Genomic DNA, 17,355 nt, shown 5'->3' on the forward strand with positions numbered 1-17,355 from the left:
CTCTGATACTGGCTCTCACTCTAAACGTTAACTGCTTTTGCAAGTGAGATGAAATGCAAAGATGTGGGTCAATAAGCTTGGAGGAGCATTTCTAAGAGTGTGTTAAGCTGGTAGTATAAGTACTCAGCTAAGAAGAGCTAATAAGGTTAATTCATCATCAGTGTGGCCTTGAACCCAACTCCTAATCCAGCCAGATGATGGCTATCCCAAAGTGTGGTTTAGGGCCTCTAGACTCTGTCTGTAGTAGTTGCACAGGGCTTTTTTTTTTTTTTACTTACCCCGTGTTTTCTGCATACTAATAGAAAAAAGAACTCTGAGGGGCCCAAGGACCATGCCAAGCTCCTTTGGGGAATACAATCTGCAATGAGGGTCATGATCATCGCTACCTGTCACTGAGCTTGTACACATTTCACAGCAGCCCTGGGAGGAAGCCTTCTTTGTCTCCCTCTGACAGATGAGCAAACAGATTCAAAGACGTGTGCATGGCTAAGCGGCTTGCCCCAAGTCCCACACCCCACATGGACCCGACCCCAATGCTACTCTTTCTTGTCGGTCCCACTCGTTCTTAAAAGAGGGAAATCAGGATTCATGGTCTCCAAACTACTCCTGAACTGGGCCTTGAGGGATCAGGTTCCCCAGTTGTAGGCAAATCGAAAAACACCAAAGAAAAAGAATTTAGTCTCAAGGACCAACTTAGCTCAAAATTAGTTTTGAAAGCTCTCCCTCTATTAGTGAAAAAACTTCTATGTCTGTATGATGTAACATGTATAGTATATACCATTGTGGGTATATGTGTGGATGTGTGTGTGTCTATAATGATTGTTTATGCACAAAAACTGTCAACAACAGTTACCTCTAGAAAGGTGAGCGAGCTGGGCTCTCTGTACAGTTTGAATTTTCTACTGTGAGCATGAAACTCAAGTTCTTATTTAAAGAATCAGAATGGAGGGAAAGAGGGAAGTAGGCTGGTTTATCTGAACATACAGACCAGTGGTCTTCAACCTCAGCTACACATTGGGATCACCTGTTATCACCAAGATCCTATCCCCAGAAATTCTGACTTAATTAGTCTGGCGTATGGCCCGGGGAACCAGGGGTCTTGAAGCTCCCAGGTAATTCTTGTGGGCAGCCAGGGTTAAGAGTCCTTCAGCCAGCCCCAGTTCCTTAGTATAAAATTTAAATCACAAAGCGTAGGGTCTTAACCTTTTGTATGTCATGGATCCCAGTGGCAATCAAGTGATGCCTCTGGACTTCTCCGAATAATGTTTTTAAACGCGTAAAATAAAACATTTCAAAGCAAACAAATTATACTTAGATTTAGTCATCACAATGTTTTTAAATTGTGATAGGTGATATGAGCGTTTCTTTATTAATACACCAAGTAACAAGATTGAAAAGTAGCTCTGGGATCTGGCATCATTGTGAAGTAGTGATATGCATGAATAACATTTAGAGGTATCCACAACAGGGGTAATGTGATGTGGATTTATGGGTGACGAGATCGGGATACCTCTAACGCTACTTTGGTTTGTTGCCTAGGTTCATAATTGAAGAAGATGCCAAATTTCAGTTAGAATTCATTGTACATAAAGATGGAATGTTTTTCCCATTCAAGCTCACAGATTCCCAGGTAGACAGGGAGGAGAAGAGGGTGCTGTGAGGGGACAGAGCTCTAGGACTCGCCCATCCCAGCATCAGTATTACCACTAGGTGTAAGATCTCAGACAGAAAGGAAGGGGAAAAAAACAACTTCAACCCTATCACGTGCTAATTTCCAGTAGAGGCTGTTTCTTTTTTTTTTTTTTTAAGTAACTCGGGTAAGCCTCCTTCAAGACATGAAAAATGTACATTTCCTGAAAACTAACCACACCGTATATTTTAATTACAGTAATATTTTTCAAGTACCACTTCGTGTGAAAGGATCCCTGTTCCTTCCACTCAAAAGACTCAACTGTTTTATCTGCCTCAAGACATCCATCACAGGAGGGCCAATATCTTGGGATTTAAAAGGAGGTTTCTGGAAACTTTCTAAGTGTTTAATCAATAGGTTCTTTTTCATACCGTGCTACGCTGCCTGCATAGAACCTGAACCCTTTTTTTCTTTAATATGAATTTAAAATGGCATCTGCCACGTATTGAATGGCTCTTATACTGCAGGCACAGCACTGGTCTCTTTTTCTGATTCAGTCCTAATGCTCACATCCATGCAGCACTACTATCCCACCTTGTAACATGGAAATAAAAGGATTAGGAACTTCACAACAGAGCCTGATGTTATAAAATCACTCTCTCAGGAAGAAAAAAAGAAAGCGGAAAAGAAAGCCCCAGGGACTTCCCTGGTGGCTCAGTGGTTAAGAATCCGCTTACCCATGCAGGGGACACGGGTTCGACCCCTGGTCCGGGAAGATCCCACATGCTGTGGAGCAACTAAGCCCGTGAGCCACAAATACTGAGCTTGCGCTCTCGAGCCCGTGAGCCCACGTGTCACAACTACTGAAGCCCACACGCCACAACTACTGAAGTCCTCGCGCCTGGAGCCCGTGCTCCGCAACGAGAAGCCACCACAATGAGAAGCCCACGCACGGCAACAAAGAGTAGCCCCTGCTCGCCGCAACTAGAGAAAGTCTGCACGCAGCAACCAAGACCCAACGCAGCCAAAATTAATTAATTAACTTAAAAAATATAAAGCCCCAAATACATTAACATCTGTGTTGACACTCCCGTTATAAATTAAAAGGTAGTCATTTTTAACTAAACAATAAAATATTTTCCTGGGGTGGGGAGGGATTACCACACCCACGTATCCTAGCAACAGGCTGAGTTAAGTAATTAAAAGGCCTATTTTTCTTCATAGCTATACTTTTCTAAAGAATGACTTTTAGGGACTTCCCTGGCGGTCCAGTGGTTGGGATTCCGAGATTCCACTGCAGGGGGCGCGGGTTAGATCCCTGGTCAGGGAACTAAGATCCCACATGCTGTGTGGCGCAGCAAAAAAAAAAAAAAAAAATTAAAGAATGACTTTTAAAACTTCTTCCAGTCTTCCATTCTTCCATTCACGAAGTATACAGCACTCAGATTAAATGCAGGAGAGAACGGCATGGTCAGACCCAGGATGCAGGCCGTCTAAGAAGCAGCGGCCAGTACCCAAAGGTGACAGAAACCCAGCCGAGGAGACGGGCACCCAGCAGTCCCGGAAGCCTGGCCTCTGTAATGTCGAAACAGGCTGGGGAGGGTCGCCAGGCCACCAACATCATCATTTTCAAATAAGAAGGTTCCCACTCTATAACCACAAAAGGGCTTTTGAAATACCCCTACTAAAACATTTTGATTTGAAATGCTCTCAGAACTCTTTCCTTTGACTTAATATCTGAAATGCGGGTGGTGGGGGAAGGTGGCATTATTTTGTTTTCTGCCTCCTATGAAATCAGTAATCAGTTCCTCATGAAGGCATTTCGTGGGGTGAGGGAGGCTCATAATTAACGAGTTGTTTCAACATTAGCCAATCACCTTAACAGAACTTAGGATGCCCCAAACTCTCCTTGAAACAGAACAGAGGCTAGGGAAAGAAATCCACGGAAGAGATCTCGAGGCAAAGAGAAGCAATGTCAAGGATACCTTTAAACCAGGCCAACAGGAAGTCTTAGCGATTCACCCTTTGTTCTTATCTGTCTCCTCCACCAGGGCGGAAATGTACAAGAGGCGAGCATAGGCGGAGACTGTGGGTGGGACAACGGTGTCCAGGGGGAGGAAGAACTGGCGTTTATTGAGTCCCAGCAAGTTTAAGGGGCTTCCACGTGTGTCATCAACTCCTTTAATTTTTCCCATAACCTTATCAGATAGAAAATCACCTCTCCAACTTTAAAATGAAAGCAGCTGTCAGAGAAGTTAAGCAACTTGCCCAGAAGCACACAGCTCATAACAGCAGTCAGAACTAACTGGAAGCCAGATTGCCTTTGCTCAGGACCACACTCTATTTCTCCTGCCCCTGACTCCTCAGATCTTGAGTTCCTTTCAATTCAGATTGCAAGATTCAGGAAAACATTATCCCAGGTTCCTAAAAACACTCCCCTAGGTCATAATCTCTTGAGGGGAGGGGGGGGAATATTAATGAATATCCAGGAAGTCAGAAGAAAAAGGTTCAACCTTCAAAAAAAAAAAAAAAAAAAACTGGGTTGGAGGTTGGGGATGGATTCCAGAAACAACTGACATTGATGGGTATTCAGGTTCTACAAGGAATATTCGGCAAATGGTCTGTGATCAATTTTAAAAGGTGATCCACAGTGCATAATGGGTTTGCACAGAGCCAGTGACTGCAAGGAAACCTCATGCCCTTTCTGGAAGATACCCTTATTTGGTCAACCAGGCGATGGTGACAGACACAGGAGACACGGGGCTTCTGTTTCAGCAAGCCATGTGGCCTGGTGTCCCACGTGACGTCACTCCGAAAGATGTCATCCCAGGCCTGCCAACCTCCCAAACCAGTCGCTTTCACAACTATTGGTTTTTTGTTGTTTGGTTTTTTTAAACTTAATTTTCATTTTATATTAGAGTGTAGTTGATGTATCAATTCATTGTTGTGTTGGTTTCAGGTGTAGAGCAAAGTGATTAAGTTATACATATACATACATATATTTATTCTTTTTCAGATTCTTTTCCCATATAGGTTATTACAGAATACTGAGTAGAGCTCCCTGTGCTATACAGTAGGACCTTGTTGATTATTTTATATATAGTAGTGCGTATATGTTAATCCCAAACTCTTAATTTATCCCTCCCCCCCCTTTCCCCTTTGGTAACCATAAGTTTGTTTTCGAAGTCTGTGAGTCTGTTCGTTTTGTAAATAAGTTCTTCACAACTATTTTGGCCACACATCCCATTAGTAAAAAGTGAGCGTGCACCCCTAATACATGTTCATTTATTTAAAAATAATAAACGTGTAAATATTACTAAAACATAAGTGCTTAACTTTTATGGGAAAAAAATGAAGTTTTCATATTTTCTTCCCATATCCCAAAAGGTTATCCTGAGTACCAAGTCTTGGAAATCACTGCACTGGGCCTGCAACACCGTGACCCCTTGGAGCCCAGTGACCGTCATCTTCACTCCACGTGATCCACACCCCTGACCTCTTCTTGTTCGGGTCAGCTGTCCCGGTCTCCACTCCCAACAATCATGACCTGCTCTCACGTCTTAAGAGGCCTGGGATCACTTTCTCCAGGTCCAGAGCCGACCCCTCCCAGATTCCCTTACCTCCCTGAACTATTTATCACCAATGCCCTCTTCTCCCCTAAATCCTTGTCTTTCCACTGCAATCACCCAGCAAAATCCCCAACTTACAGCAACAAACTCAACCTCACAGCCTGCCTCTTCTTCTGCACTCAGCAGAACCAGGGAAAGCAGACGTTCCCAGGTGCCTTTGTGTCCTCAGCTCCTGCAGGCCTTTGACCATCAGGATCCCAGGCTTTTCCTGATCCTCAGCTCCATTTCCCTTTATCCTCAGCCAACGATTCCAAACCGGCAGCCCCTTCTACACCCAATATCCCAAAGCCCACCGGACCTTCCATCCCATCCATCCCCGCCACCATTCTTTGGTTCATTCCAACATTCACTGAGCACCAGTACTAGAGACAGGATGGGATCTCACAGCCCTCTTTTACGTCCTAGTAAACAAATCGACATCAGCTGTTGGGAGATGATAATAAAGCTGTTACATAACAGGGAGCAGGCAGGGGCCAGAAAATCGTGGTCGTTGGATGTGACCCACTTTCTCCCCTCCCACTTCTCCCTCTTCCAATTTTTTTTTTTTTTTTATTGAGGTAAGACTCATGTAACTTTGAATTAACCATTAAAAATGTCCAATTCAGTGACATTTGGTACATTCACAATATTGTGCAACCAGCACCTCTGTCCAGTTCCAAAACGTTTTTATCACCCCTGGAAAGAAACCCCGAACCCATTCAGCAGCCCTCCCCATTCTGCCCGTCCCCCCGGCCCCTGGCAGCCACTAACCTGCTTTCTGTCTCTGGATTTACCTATTCTGGATATTTCCTACCAATGGACCCCTACGACCCCCCTCCAATTCTGACAACAGCTCCGACCCTCCTGCTTTCTTCCCTCCAGCCACCTCCTCCTCCTTCTCCTCCTCCAAGGCCTCTCTCTTCTCTGTGCTTGTCATCTATCACCTTACACACTGGCCCTCAGACCCCAGGCCCTCTCCCGCCTCTATCTTCAAAATCTCCTTCCGAGCTGGCTCTGTCTCTCATCCTTTCAAAAACAAAACACCCACCCACCTTAACCCGACCTCCTCTACGCCCTCAAGACAGCTCCAACACCCTCCTTCTTTTCTCAGGCTCTGATTCAGGATTTGCAGAAGTCTTCAGAGATTTACCGTATTGACAAACCACACGCGCGCACACACACACACAAACCTAGGGGGCTTCATCTCGCCAGGACGCTCTGGTCCTGCGACGCACGTGACCTTGGGTTAACTGTGATTAACACGCTGTCCCTCGCTTTCCTCCTCTGTAAAATGGGGATCAGAATAACACTTTCCTCATAGGGGTTTTATAAAGAACAACTGAGTAAAAGCACCCCCAGTGCTTGTCCGTGTGCCAGGCACACTGTCAGGGCTCAAAGAATGTTATCACTCCATTGAGGATGACCAGTTCCATAAAACCCACGCCCTGCTCTACTCCGGCAGGACCCAGGCCTCTCTGGCTGTTCTTCCGGGGCTTCTTTTGGGCTCCGCTTCCAGGGACTGGCTCTCTCAGGGTAACACTGTTTTGGGGATGATATCATCCACTCTCCTTCTTTATCCACCACCTGATGCAGGCACCGCCCAAACTCCCATCTACCCCATCCTTCCCCTCCAGGTCAAGCTACCTTTGCATTCACGGGGGAGCATCTGTGTTGTCCATCAGCAGCCCTAGGACCCTTGAGCTCAACATGCCCAAAGTTAAGGGTCCCCCTCTTCCCCTACCCCTCTAGCCACCTCTACCCCCTCCCCCACTCCAGCGTCCCGAGATCTCTTGCTGGGACCCCTGCAGTAGCCTCTCCCTTGCCCAATCTCATTCGTGTTCCTTCCACCCTTTACACTACAGCCAGAACACCCCGTCAAAAATCCAAAGCTGCCCGGGTCACTCCCCTGCTCAAACCCTTTCAAGAGCTCTCTCTCCACTGTTCTCAGGAGCGAGCACAAACGCCTTTCCCGGGAGGGCTTCTCCTGACCTCGCCCCATCTCCATCAGCCCCCGCCTCACCCGCTCTGCTCTAGGAATAGCTGACTGCTGGGGCAATGCTACAGTTAGTTCACACGGCTCCCTGCTTGGCATGCCTTTCCCACCGGATTCTCCCAAATTCTGCACATCTTTCAAGGCTCAGTTCAGGCATCACCCCCTCAAGGAAGGCTCCGCTGATGCCTCAGATTGGACTAAGTACCCCTCCTGCCTGACAGCGACTGACATTAGGTGTTTATGGGTCTGTTTTCCTCCTTAAACTCCCCAAAGACCTTGTTTATCTCATCCATCCATCCATCCATCCAACCATCCACCCATCTATCCATTAATCCATCTATCCATCCATCCAATGATCTGTCCATCCAGCCAGCCATCATCCATTCATCCAATCCATCCATCCAACAAAAATGCCTCAAGAGCCTGTGTTGGGCCAGGCACTAGGAATACAACAGTTAACAAGACAGACATGGTTACTGCCCTTGGGCAGCTGACAGTCCAGCAATGGAAACAATAAGAACATGTGACAGCTACTCCCCCTGCCCACACACACACACACACACAGCAGCTGCACGGTGTGAGCTCTAGAGCCAGGCTCCCTGGGTTCAAATCCCGATTCCACCACTTGTTAGCTGGGAAACCTGGGACAAATTACTTCATTTTTCGGTGCCTCGAAAATTAGAACAGTCATACCCACCTCATAGGGTTGTTGGGAGGATTAAAAGAGCTAACAGATGTAAATCAATGGGAAGTAACCATAACCCTGCCTGGCACATAACAAATGTTTTCTAAGAGTTAGCTGTTCTCCTTGTTGATGGGGCACCAGGGGCACTTAGGACAGGGCCCCACCCTAGATGTAGGGCCACGTGATGCATTCGCTTTTTGTGTCCCTATGCCTGACACACAGGTGCTCAGGAAGTATCCACTGGGCCACGCTGGTGAGCCCTGCAAAGATGGTTCAGCCTCAAAGACTCACAGAGCTGGAAGTCATGTGCGTAACATTTGACCCGACTCGCCCAATTCTGCGGAAGAGATGGAGGCTCACCAAGTGAGTTAGCAGGAGGAAAGCACCAGCCCCCAGATCTCCTGACTTCCCAGCTGACGTCTCCTGCCCTATTCCAAGAAGGCTCTTGTCACCCGAGACGGTCTTGTCACCTGAGACAGATCCACAGCAGAAAGGCTGCGGCTCACCACCTAGGTCGCCTCTTTTATCTCCCTGCTTCCCCTTCTCACACCTCTCCTCCAAGCCCGTTTTCTTTTTCTCTCTGTCTCGTGGCCTGTGGTTCTCTTATTTCCAGCGGGAAATCCGGCCCTTCAAAAAGGCCACCAGATATCGTGGTCTTCCTCAGGGAGCAGCTCAAACATATCACAGGCGCAGGTGCAATCCCCGGCCCCCCCAGTCCCTCTCCTGCTCCCACTGGATGGGGGAAGTCTTCTCCTCCATCTCCAGAAAGTTTCATTGTGCCTTCTCTGGGAATCAGTCTTTTTTGGATGCTCCAAGTTTCAGAAGGCAGATCCTCCAGGGACCTGGGTGCAGCAATGAAGGCCCAATAACAGCTCTCACCTGAAAGCCAGATCCCGTGTTTCCAGCCAAACACATAACTCTTACCCATCCGCCAGCGTGCTCTGGTTCCCAGCAGTGGCCTTTGAATGACATGCCATTCTTTGGCACTGCTGACTTGATGACAAGTGGCAATCCAGCAGGACGTTTTTAGAGGCTGTGGGATTTACAGAACCTGCTCTGCTAGGAAACTCTTCCTTTCACACCTCAACTGGCCTGGAAGGTGGCAAGAGAACGTGACACAGAAAAAATAACTCCTGGAGTGTTATGTGATGTTCTTTATTACTTTCCGTGGTTGGGCTATAGTATCAGTTATAAGTACCTTGAGCTTCACCTACCTTTGTGTCTGCACCTCTGCTGGGTGTGTTCACACACGTGTGTCTGAGGCTCACAGCGGCACAGAGGCTGGTCACTAGCCGGGGTATCCAATCCTGGGAGTGCAATATATTCAAGTGCTGGGAATTTATCTTAACATCTCACGGTAATGATTATACCACACAGATCTGCCTTGATAATAACAGTCATGGACAGAGTGCTAAAAACAGGGGTAGTAAATTTCATCTCCACACCTTACTATTGAAGAATTCATTATATTACCCTGTATGGCAATAGCCACTGGCCACGAAGATGTTTGCCCTGCATATGCGATGTTATGAGTCTTCCTTTATCTTTCTTGGAAAGGCTACAGCAGACCCATTCTTTTCAACAACAAAAAAATGGAAAACCATTTTTTTTCAGAAGAGAAAAACCATCTGCCTTCCCAACAAAACCCTTTCTACATTTTTGTATGAAAGACGATCTCTAGGAGACCTTTTTCTTGCCAAAGGGAACTTTTACCTAGCCTAAGGGGAATTTCTCTTTGGCTCTCTACCTAGCGCAGAACTCACCTTCAGAAGTTCATTCAATATGTGCCTTAACAACTCATTTGTAGATGAGGCAGCCCAATTTAATGCATCTAAAGGAGAGCAGGCAGCCTGGGGAATCAGACCTGAATTAAACCCCCAATCTGCACCTGATTAGTAGGGGGACGATACGTCCCTGTTTATGGCTGTTATCCCAGCTTCCTCATTAATTTAACAGCACCCCTTTCAGTCACAAAAGTGTTCAGGTTTAGATGATAAATTATATGATCACCTTATATTTACGTGAGTCACTGCAGGCAGGACACTTAACTTCCCCATACTGTGGTTTTACATGTGTTGAACGAAGACAAGGGATTCTAATTTACAGGGCTGTCATAAGCATGAAATTAGACAGTGTGCTCAAGGCTTGGTTCCCAGGAGCACCCAGCACTCCCATGAACACCAGCTACGTGCTCAAGAGGTCCACTTTCCAGGAAAAGCATTACTCTGTATGTGAGGTCTTTAGATTGTCAGTTTGAAGGCGGGACCTGTATTTTCCATTTTTCATTGTGAAAAGATCTATAAAACAGTAACGGCATCTGTGTCCAGCAGCTGCACAATTAATTCCACCAACTCTGACCAGGAAGTGAATCGCTTATGGATATTTTAACTCCTGTACTCTAGATCTTCTGGACTTCATTTACTCTTTCCACAAAGGTAGGGTTAAGATCAAAATTCACCCCAAACCAGACCTGTATGAAAAGGAGGCCAAGTGCATGTGGCTCAAAACCAGAAGTGGGGGAGGGATAAGAGATCCTTCAAACTGAGTGAAAGCCCTACCCCTCAGCCAATGAATCTGGTGAATTTCTTGCTTTCTCTAGCCAAAAAAAAACCGGCCTTACCGATCCAATGATAGGATAGTTCCTCAATAAAAGGATCTGAGGTATCTCATTTACAAAATTTGGCCAGGGACTTCCCTGGTGGTTTAGTGGTTAAGACTCTGGGCTTCCAATGCAGGGGGCGCGGGTTCCATCCCTAGTCGAGGAGCTAAGATTCCACATGCCCCATGGCGCGGCCAAAACATAAATAAATAAGAATTAGGCCAAATAGTACCCACAATCTTGCACATGAATCTGTGACAGCGTCATCATCTCAGGAAGCAACGGAATTTGCTGTTCTCTTTCACAAAAAGAGAGAGAGAAATGCTATCACTTCATTGACAAGCTTGTTAAAGACACCTATGCTCTCTTTAGTCTGACATGAGACGTAACAATATCTTGTAATGGGGCTGCTCCTATTTCTTTAAGGGAGTGGCTTCGACTCAATGAGAAATTGGATCAATAACTAAACCCACAGAAAAATGAAGGCACAACATTTGAAACTATTCGATTCCAATCTTATAATATTTTCTGAAACAAAGAAGGAAACAATATGATTCCCATTATTATTTCATATGATTGCCCAAGGTATTAGTAGTATTGGATGCGTGAAGATCCTTCCCATGCTCAACTTCTAAAGAATTAGAAAGGAAATGGTCAGCATTTTCATGCTCTAAATATAGATTTAGAAGCTGTGAGAGGAAAAAGATGCACAGGGCAGCACAGCGATGACTCGAGGAACGGTGCAGTAGGCTACTCTGTGGCAAAGTCACTTCCTCTCAACAGAAGTTTCCAGAAACAGAAAAAGGCTGACGCCACTCCCAGAAATCCAGTCATAGATTGGATCGGGGCACAGCCTCTAGTGTGGACTCACTGGGCAGCAAGGTAGCAACCAGGACAAAGGGCACCCCTTAGGAAGCTGTCTACCTCCACCCCAAACCCTACTTCCTGAGAAATGCCCCTTCCCCCGCAAATTAGAAAACACCCCGGCAGCCGTTTACGCAACATATTTCTTGGGCAATGGGGTACTTCATAGGGCCGTGCTGTGATTCTATCACTTTGAAGCACACCAAGAGGAAAACAGAAGTTGGGCTGTACATAGGGGCTTCTCCTGCAGAATGTCTGTGGTTTTTCTCCACTTGAAAAGCTGAACCAGAAACCACACTTCTATTAAGGATTCAGATAATCAGTACGTTTGGCTTTAAATGCATCTTGTACCTTGTAGTGATCAATACAAGCCTTGCCGGGAGGACTGTTCTGACAAACTTGCCTCCTTGTGTATGATAAAAGAATGACCCAAGGGTAAATCAAGCACAATTCTTTGACCAGGTCTAAGAAGAAAATGAGCCAACTGGAGATAAGCTCACGTCCCCTCTACAACCATACCTGGCAGCCTTGGGGAAAGGCTGAAGTCACGAGGTGGTCAACTCCCCAATGAATGGAAGAGACAGTGCAGCAGTGCGGTGTGTAGTGTCCAGAGCGCTCCCCAATTCTACTCCACGATTTCTGTACCACCCACCCCTTGGCGGATAGGTGAGATGGTACCCCTTCTCCAAACGTTTGAAATGCATAAAATAAAATACATAGTATTACAGAGGAAGTCAATTATATTTAAATATGGTTACCAAAAACTTTTAAAATTGTGACATAATAAAACATATGCTTGGGACTTCCACGGTGGCACAGTGGTTAAGAACCCGCCTGCCAATGCAGGGGACACGGGTTCGAGCCCTGGTCCAGGAAGATCCCACATGCCGCGGAGCAACTAAGCCCATGCGCCACAACTACTGAAGCCCGGGTACCTAGAGCCCGTGCTCCGCAACAAGAGGGGCAATGGGAGGCCTGTGCACCGCAATGAAGAGTAGCTCCCGCTCACCACAACTAGAGAGAAAGCCCGCGTGCAGCAACGAAGACCCAACGCAGCCAATAAATAAATAAATAAATAAATAAAATTACTAAAAAAAACCCCACACATATGCTCGTTTATTAATACATTAAATAACACTATCCAGCAGCATGTAATAACCACCATAATTTCTAAGTCATAATGAACATGACATTTCAAGATTATTTGTTAGCCATCTGAAATGTGATATGAAAATATGGGCTTCCTATTGGTGACAAAGTCACAGACAATGCTAATATTACTGTGGTTTGTGGCCAACATCCAAAAGTTAAGAGATTGCTCAATTTTGGTTAGAGGTGAGTGAAAATCAAGGTGTAATATTTTCCCATGCCAAGCTCACAGATCCCCTTGAACCTCTGCAAAGAGGGCTGCAGTAGTTCACATGAAACTCATGAGATAATCTGATTTCATCCCCTACTCTTATGGCTTTTCCAGAATCATGAGACCCACAACAGAGCGGGAACCCGGCAGTAGAATCAACCACTTACGAGGGAGCAGGGAGGATCTACCACAAGGACAGTCGGCCTCCCATGGAAGAAGCAGAATGGGCCAACAACTCCACTCCCTTTTTCTCCATCAGTTGTACCCAATGTGTGGGCTATAGTTTTCTATTTTTTAAATGGTTAGTGTTAAGAGTTATTTAATTCAGTTGACTCATGGGTGGGGGGATTACTTTGCAAATCATTTCCCCAAGTGCTGTGTTCTAAATGTTATTAGCCCCAGAGTTCAAGGCTTACGGCAAACTTCTAACACCCCTTTACTCCCTGAAATCAAATTCTTAGATAACCTTCCTAAACACATTTTCAAACATATGTATTTATTGCTTTAATAGTAATATAAATGAGAATAAAAGGAAAATAATTTATAACAAACTGAACATGTATTTCAATATGCAATTAGTTGGGTAAGACCAATCTAGAAGGCTTAAGAAGTTGTTAGATGCTTGTACTTTACATAAAATCAAAAAACAGGTGAGTTACAAGTGTGGACTGCCACAGGTGATACGGTGATGTCATGGGGGGGGGATGTTTTTCCAAAATGGCAAACACCTCTTGGTAAATTTCCCAATAAAACAAAGCACAATCTTTCTTCATTGATTGGAAAAGTCAACGTTTATTTTAAACATGCAAAATACCCTTCATGTATAAGTTAGGTCTCTAGGTTCAGGCAATAAATGGGTTTTGTCATCCACAATCATCTTGTTACCAAATTGGCCCACCAGACCGGCGCCAGGCAAAGCCCCTCTCGTCTTCACCAAGGATGCTCTTTTTCAGTTCGGATTCGAGCAGCCAATAACTAAACCAATGCTGAGACTGCAACAGCACTAGCTGTATTCAGTAGCCAAAGACTGGAGAAGCGGGAACCTAGTTCGCAAATCAACCTGATTCCGGCAGAGACAACAAATATATAGGAGGGTGGAGATTAAAGATTGGGATTTGGAAACAGTGGGAGAAATATTCATGAGTTATCTGAGAAGAGGGGTGTGGTTTGGACTTGGAACTGTACCAACTCTCCTTTTCAGTCATTGCATGGGCTTTTCCAGTGGCTGTCATGGCAATCGTCAAGTGTCATGGCGCCTGTGTGTGTGTCATTTAGCATGTTAATATATTACAGTGAGCATATAATGAGGCTCAAGGTCTACAGGAAGGCAAATCTTCTGTCATCTTGGGCCTAGTTGATTCTAACCAACACTTTTTTTTTTTCTCTTTGCCGCTTCCACCTGAAACTTAGATCAGATTTGGTTTCTATTCAAGGGAGGGGCAGGGGTATGATTCTGGGGCAACAGCCATGGTAATAGTCTCATAGTGAGACACAGGATACACATGGGGATGTAAGACTATTCTATCCGTCACAGATGTTGGCATCCCTGGTCCCCATCCAGTAAATGGTAGTAGCACACCTCACTCACTGACAACCAAAACTGTCCCCTAAATTTCTAAAATGCCCCCAATAAACTCCCTAGAGCTAGCCAAAATCCACATTGCAGTACCCACGCTCTGCCCACATCTGGGTGACGTCAAGCTGGACCACTCAGGGGACACTCCCCAGGAAACTTGCATTTGCATAATAAGAGAAAGATCAGTCTTGCTGAGTGGCTTACCCAGCAACAAGCGCCCTTACCCAGAGTTCTGCCCCTGGGACACAAAAAGCAGAGCTAGGCAGGGAAGAGAATTAAGCAGTGAGGCAGATGGAGGCAGCAAGGAAGCAAGGGGGTCCCTGGGGTCCCCAGAGCTTTGATCCCAGGCTGCTGGCAGCTCACAGCTCTGCTCCTGTAGCCCTGACGTGAATTCTCCACTTGTGCTGAAGCAAGCTCCAGCGGGTTTGTGTTGCCAGCACCCAAAAGAGTCCTTATTCATTACACACGTCCAATCACCTGCTGGGAAGGCCACCCACCTGAACTAAGGAGGGCAGCTCACATCAAAAATGTTTAGAAGAACCTATTCTACTTTTTCAAAGAACCTACTTTATTTGGGGGACACTGCTCAGACTTTTACCAAAGCTCCCCATGCTGTACTTGAAGCTCATTTGGTTTTGACTCTGTTCTCACTGCCAGTAAATAAATGGGCCAGTGCCCATTCTTCATCTGGCATTGCAGATTCTAGAAAGACAGATCCAGATCATGCTGAAGCCTTTTCTGTCTCAGCTCTTTCTCATCAGTCTCATTAGCCACACGACATAAATAATAATGTTGTCCTCCCCTGGCAGGCTTGGGAAATTTAGATATCGGAGAAATTTAGCCTTTAAGGGCCCAATTAGATATCTGAGTAAAAAGAAAAAAAAATTTTTTCCAGAGACTTTCCAACTCCATAAGCCCATGATTTAATGTCTCTAAATTTTATTATACTCAGAATTAATATCACCCTAATTCAGAAATGTGACAATAAGGACCAGTTGCCAGAAAGGTGTTCTAAAAGAACCCAAGATGACTGTTTTTCAACCTCTTCCACTAATGGACTCCATTATATCACAAAAAAAGGCACTGCTGGAATCTAATGAATAAATAACTAGCACTTGAATAGAATTTGTGTCCATTTTAATGCCAGCTACTTTCCACAAGAAAGCCTCATTTAAATTAGAAAGCGGGGAGGGGCGGGGAGCATGCTTATAATGAAACACTTTCGAAATGCTTGAAAAGTTTCCTATATAAGCCAATCAGGTAAAACGTTAAATAGCAAAAACTTAATTGTTGAATCTAAGTGAATAAACCAGAGAGTTTGAGTGTAACACAGGACAAGGGTTAGTTTTCATATCTGCCGGATTTGTTTAGTGTAATTTCCAGAAGAGTTATCAGGAGAGCTAATAGTCCCTTGAAAGGTGTGTCTTCTAAATAGAGGATCACAACTCACCAATGGGTTATGAAACCAATTCAGGACAAGGGTCAGAAAACTTTGTCTTCAAGATCAGGAAATACCTTAGGCTTTGCAGGCCAGATATCTCTGTCACAACTGCTTGACTCTGCCATTGTTACTTGAAAGCAGCCATAAACAATCTTTGCGTTCCAACCAAACCTTATTTACAAAATGGGCTGCAGGCCACAACGCTGACTCCTGACCAGCATTTTTTCAGCAAATGAAAGAGCAGAAAACATCAGAGGCCATGAGAGGTAGAAGGGTAGGTTCTGTCTCATGAAAGTTTTCTTGCTGCTATACACACATGTATATGTGAGTTCTGGTCAATATGTATTTCTTACTGTAGGTTGAGGGTCAAAGGCCACCATATTAGAAATGATAAATAGTTTGAGAAGAAAAAAACAAGTCTTCTTCTGACTGAAACTGATAAGAGTTTACAGGACTTTCATGTTTAAAAAAAAAGAAAGAAAAAAGGGTAGATATTATGGGCAAGTTCTTAAGCCTAACGTATAATCTTAAAAGAATATTTTTAAATATATTAAAATTTGAAAAAAGAATATGAATTAGTTACAAGTAGTCCAAAATGACCTTCAAAAGGACGCTAAAACTGCTTCTTATGCTATGCAAATATCTGATCTGAGCTGTGTATCAGTTAGCAATGGCTGCATAACAAACTTCCCCAGAACTCTGTGGCTTAAAATAATCATCGAAGCTTTCCACAACTCTACAGGTCAGCTGGCTGGCTGGTTCTGATGACCTAGGACAGGCTTAAATAATCTTGGCAAGATATGCTCAGGAGACTTCGAGCAGCCCGAAGTTCAGCTGGGGGCTAGCTAGTCCAGGAGAGCCTCAGCTGACACAACTTGGCTCATTCCCCTGCATCTGTCAGTCCCTCCCTTAGACTAGCCCGGGCACACTTTCATGGGGGTGGCAGGGATCTGAGCGAGCACACCTAGCTGTGTAAAAAGGTGAATCAGAAACTCGTAGGCTCTTAAACTCTGTTTATATGGCATCTGCTAACATCCCAGGAGCCAAAGCAGTCACGTGGCCAGTAGTGGGGAAGGGGAGGGATGGGGACTAGTAAGTTACAAGGCAAAGAGTGTGCATACATGGAGGCCATTAATTGGGGCCATTAGTGCAATCAATCTGCCACAGACATTATTTACTGTTTGTCATCACCTCGGCAGAAGCAGAGAGATTTTACATTATTTTAAGCTTTCTCATTACCATTTCTCATTTTGGTTTTCCATTATCACTTCTAAGGCAGGAAGGCAGAGTGAAAAGAACATAGGCTTTGGAATCAATGAGATCCAGTTCTGCAGCCTGGCTCTGCCACTTCTGGCTACATGACCCTGGGCAGGTATCCTTTGCACCTCAGTTTCCTCATCATGAAAATAGGACTACTAACATAACATCAGCCGGAACACAAAATGTGTGTAGTTCAATGTCTGGCCACCTCAGATCTCAAATCTTAGACACTGTTTGCAAATAGTTAACTTAAATATATTCAAAAAGATGAGGAACAAGGCAATAGGAAAATTTCCTGAGAAGTAAAGTTTCTTGACAGAAAAGTACAGTTCCTTTACA

At 44.9% G+C, this 17,355-nt stretch overlaps 1 protein-coding gene across 6 annotated transcripts in view; it reads right to left on the reverse strand.

The window, feature by feature from the left end:
- MGAT5 (alpha-1,6-mannosylglycoprotein 6-beta-N-acetylglucosaminyltransferase) overlaps nt 1-17,355 on the reverse strand; it is a 368,150-nt gene that overhangs the window by 337,481 nt on the left and 13,314 nt on the right. The gene's annotated exons all lie outside the window — the stretch shown is intronic.

The sequence above is a fragment of the Balaenoptera borealis genome (genome assembly GCF_965194805.1).
Source record: "Balaenoptera borealis genome assembly, chromosome: 6".
NCBI classification, from domain to species: domain Eukaryota; kingdom Metazoa; phylum Chordata; class Mammalia; order Artiodactyla; family Balaenopteridae; genus Balaenoptera; species Balaenoptera borealis.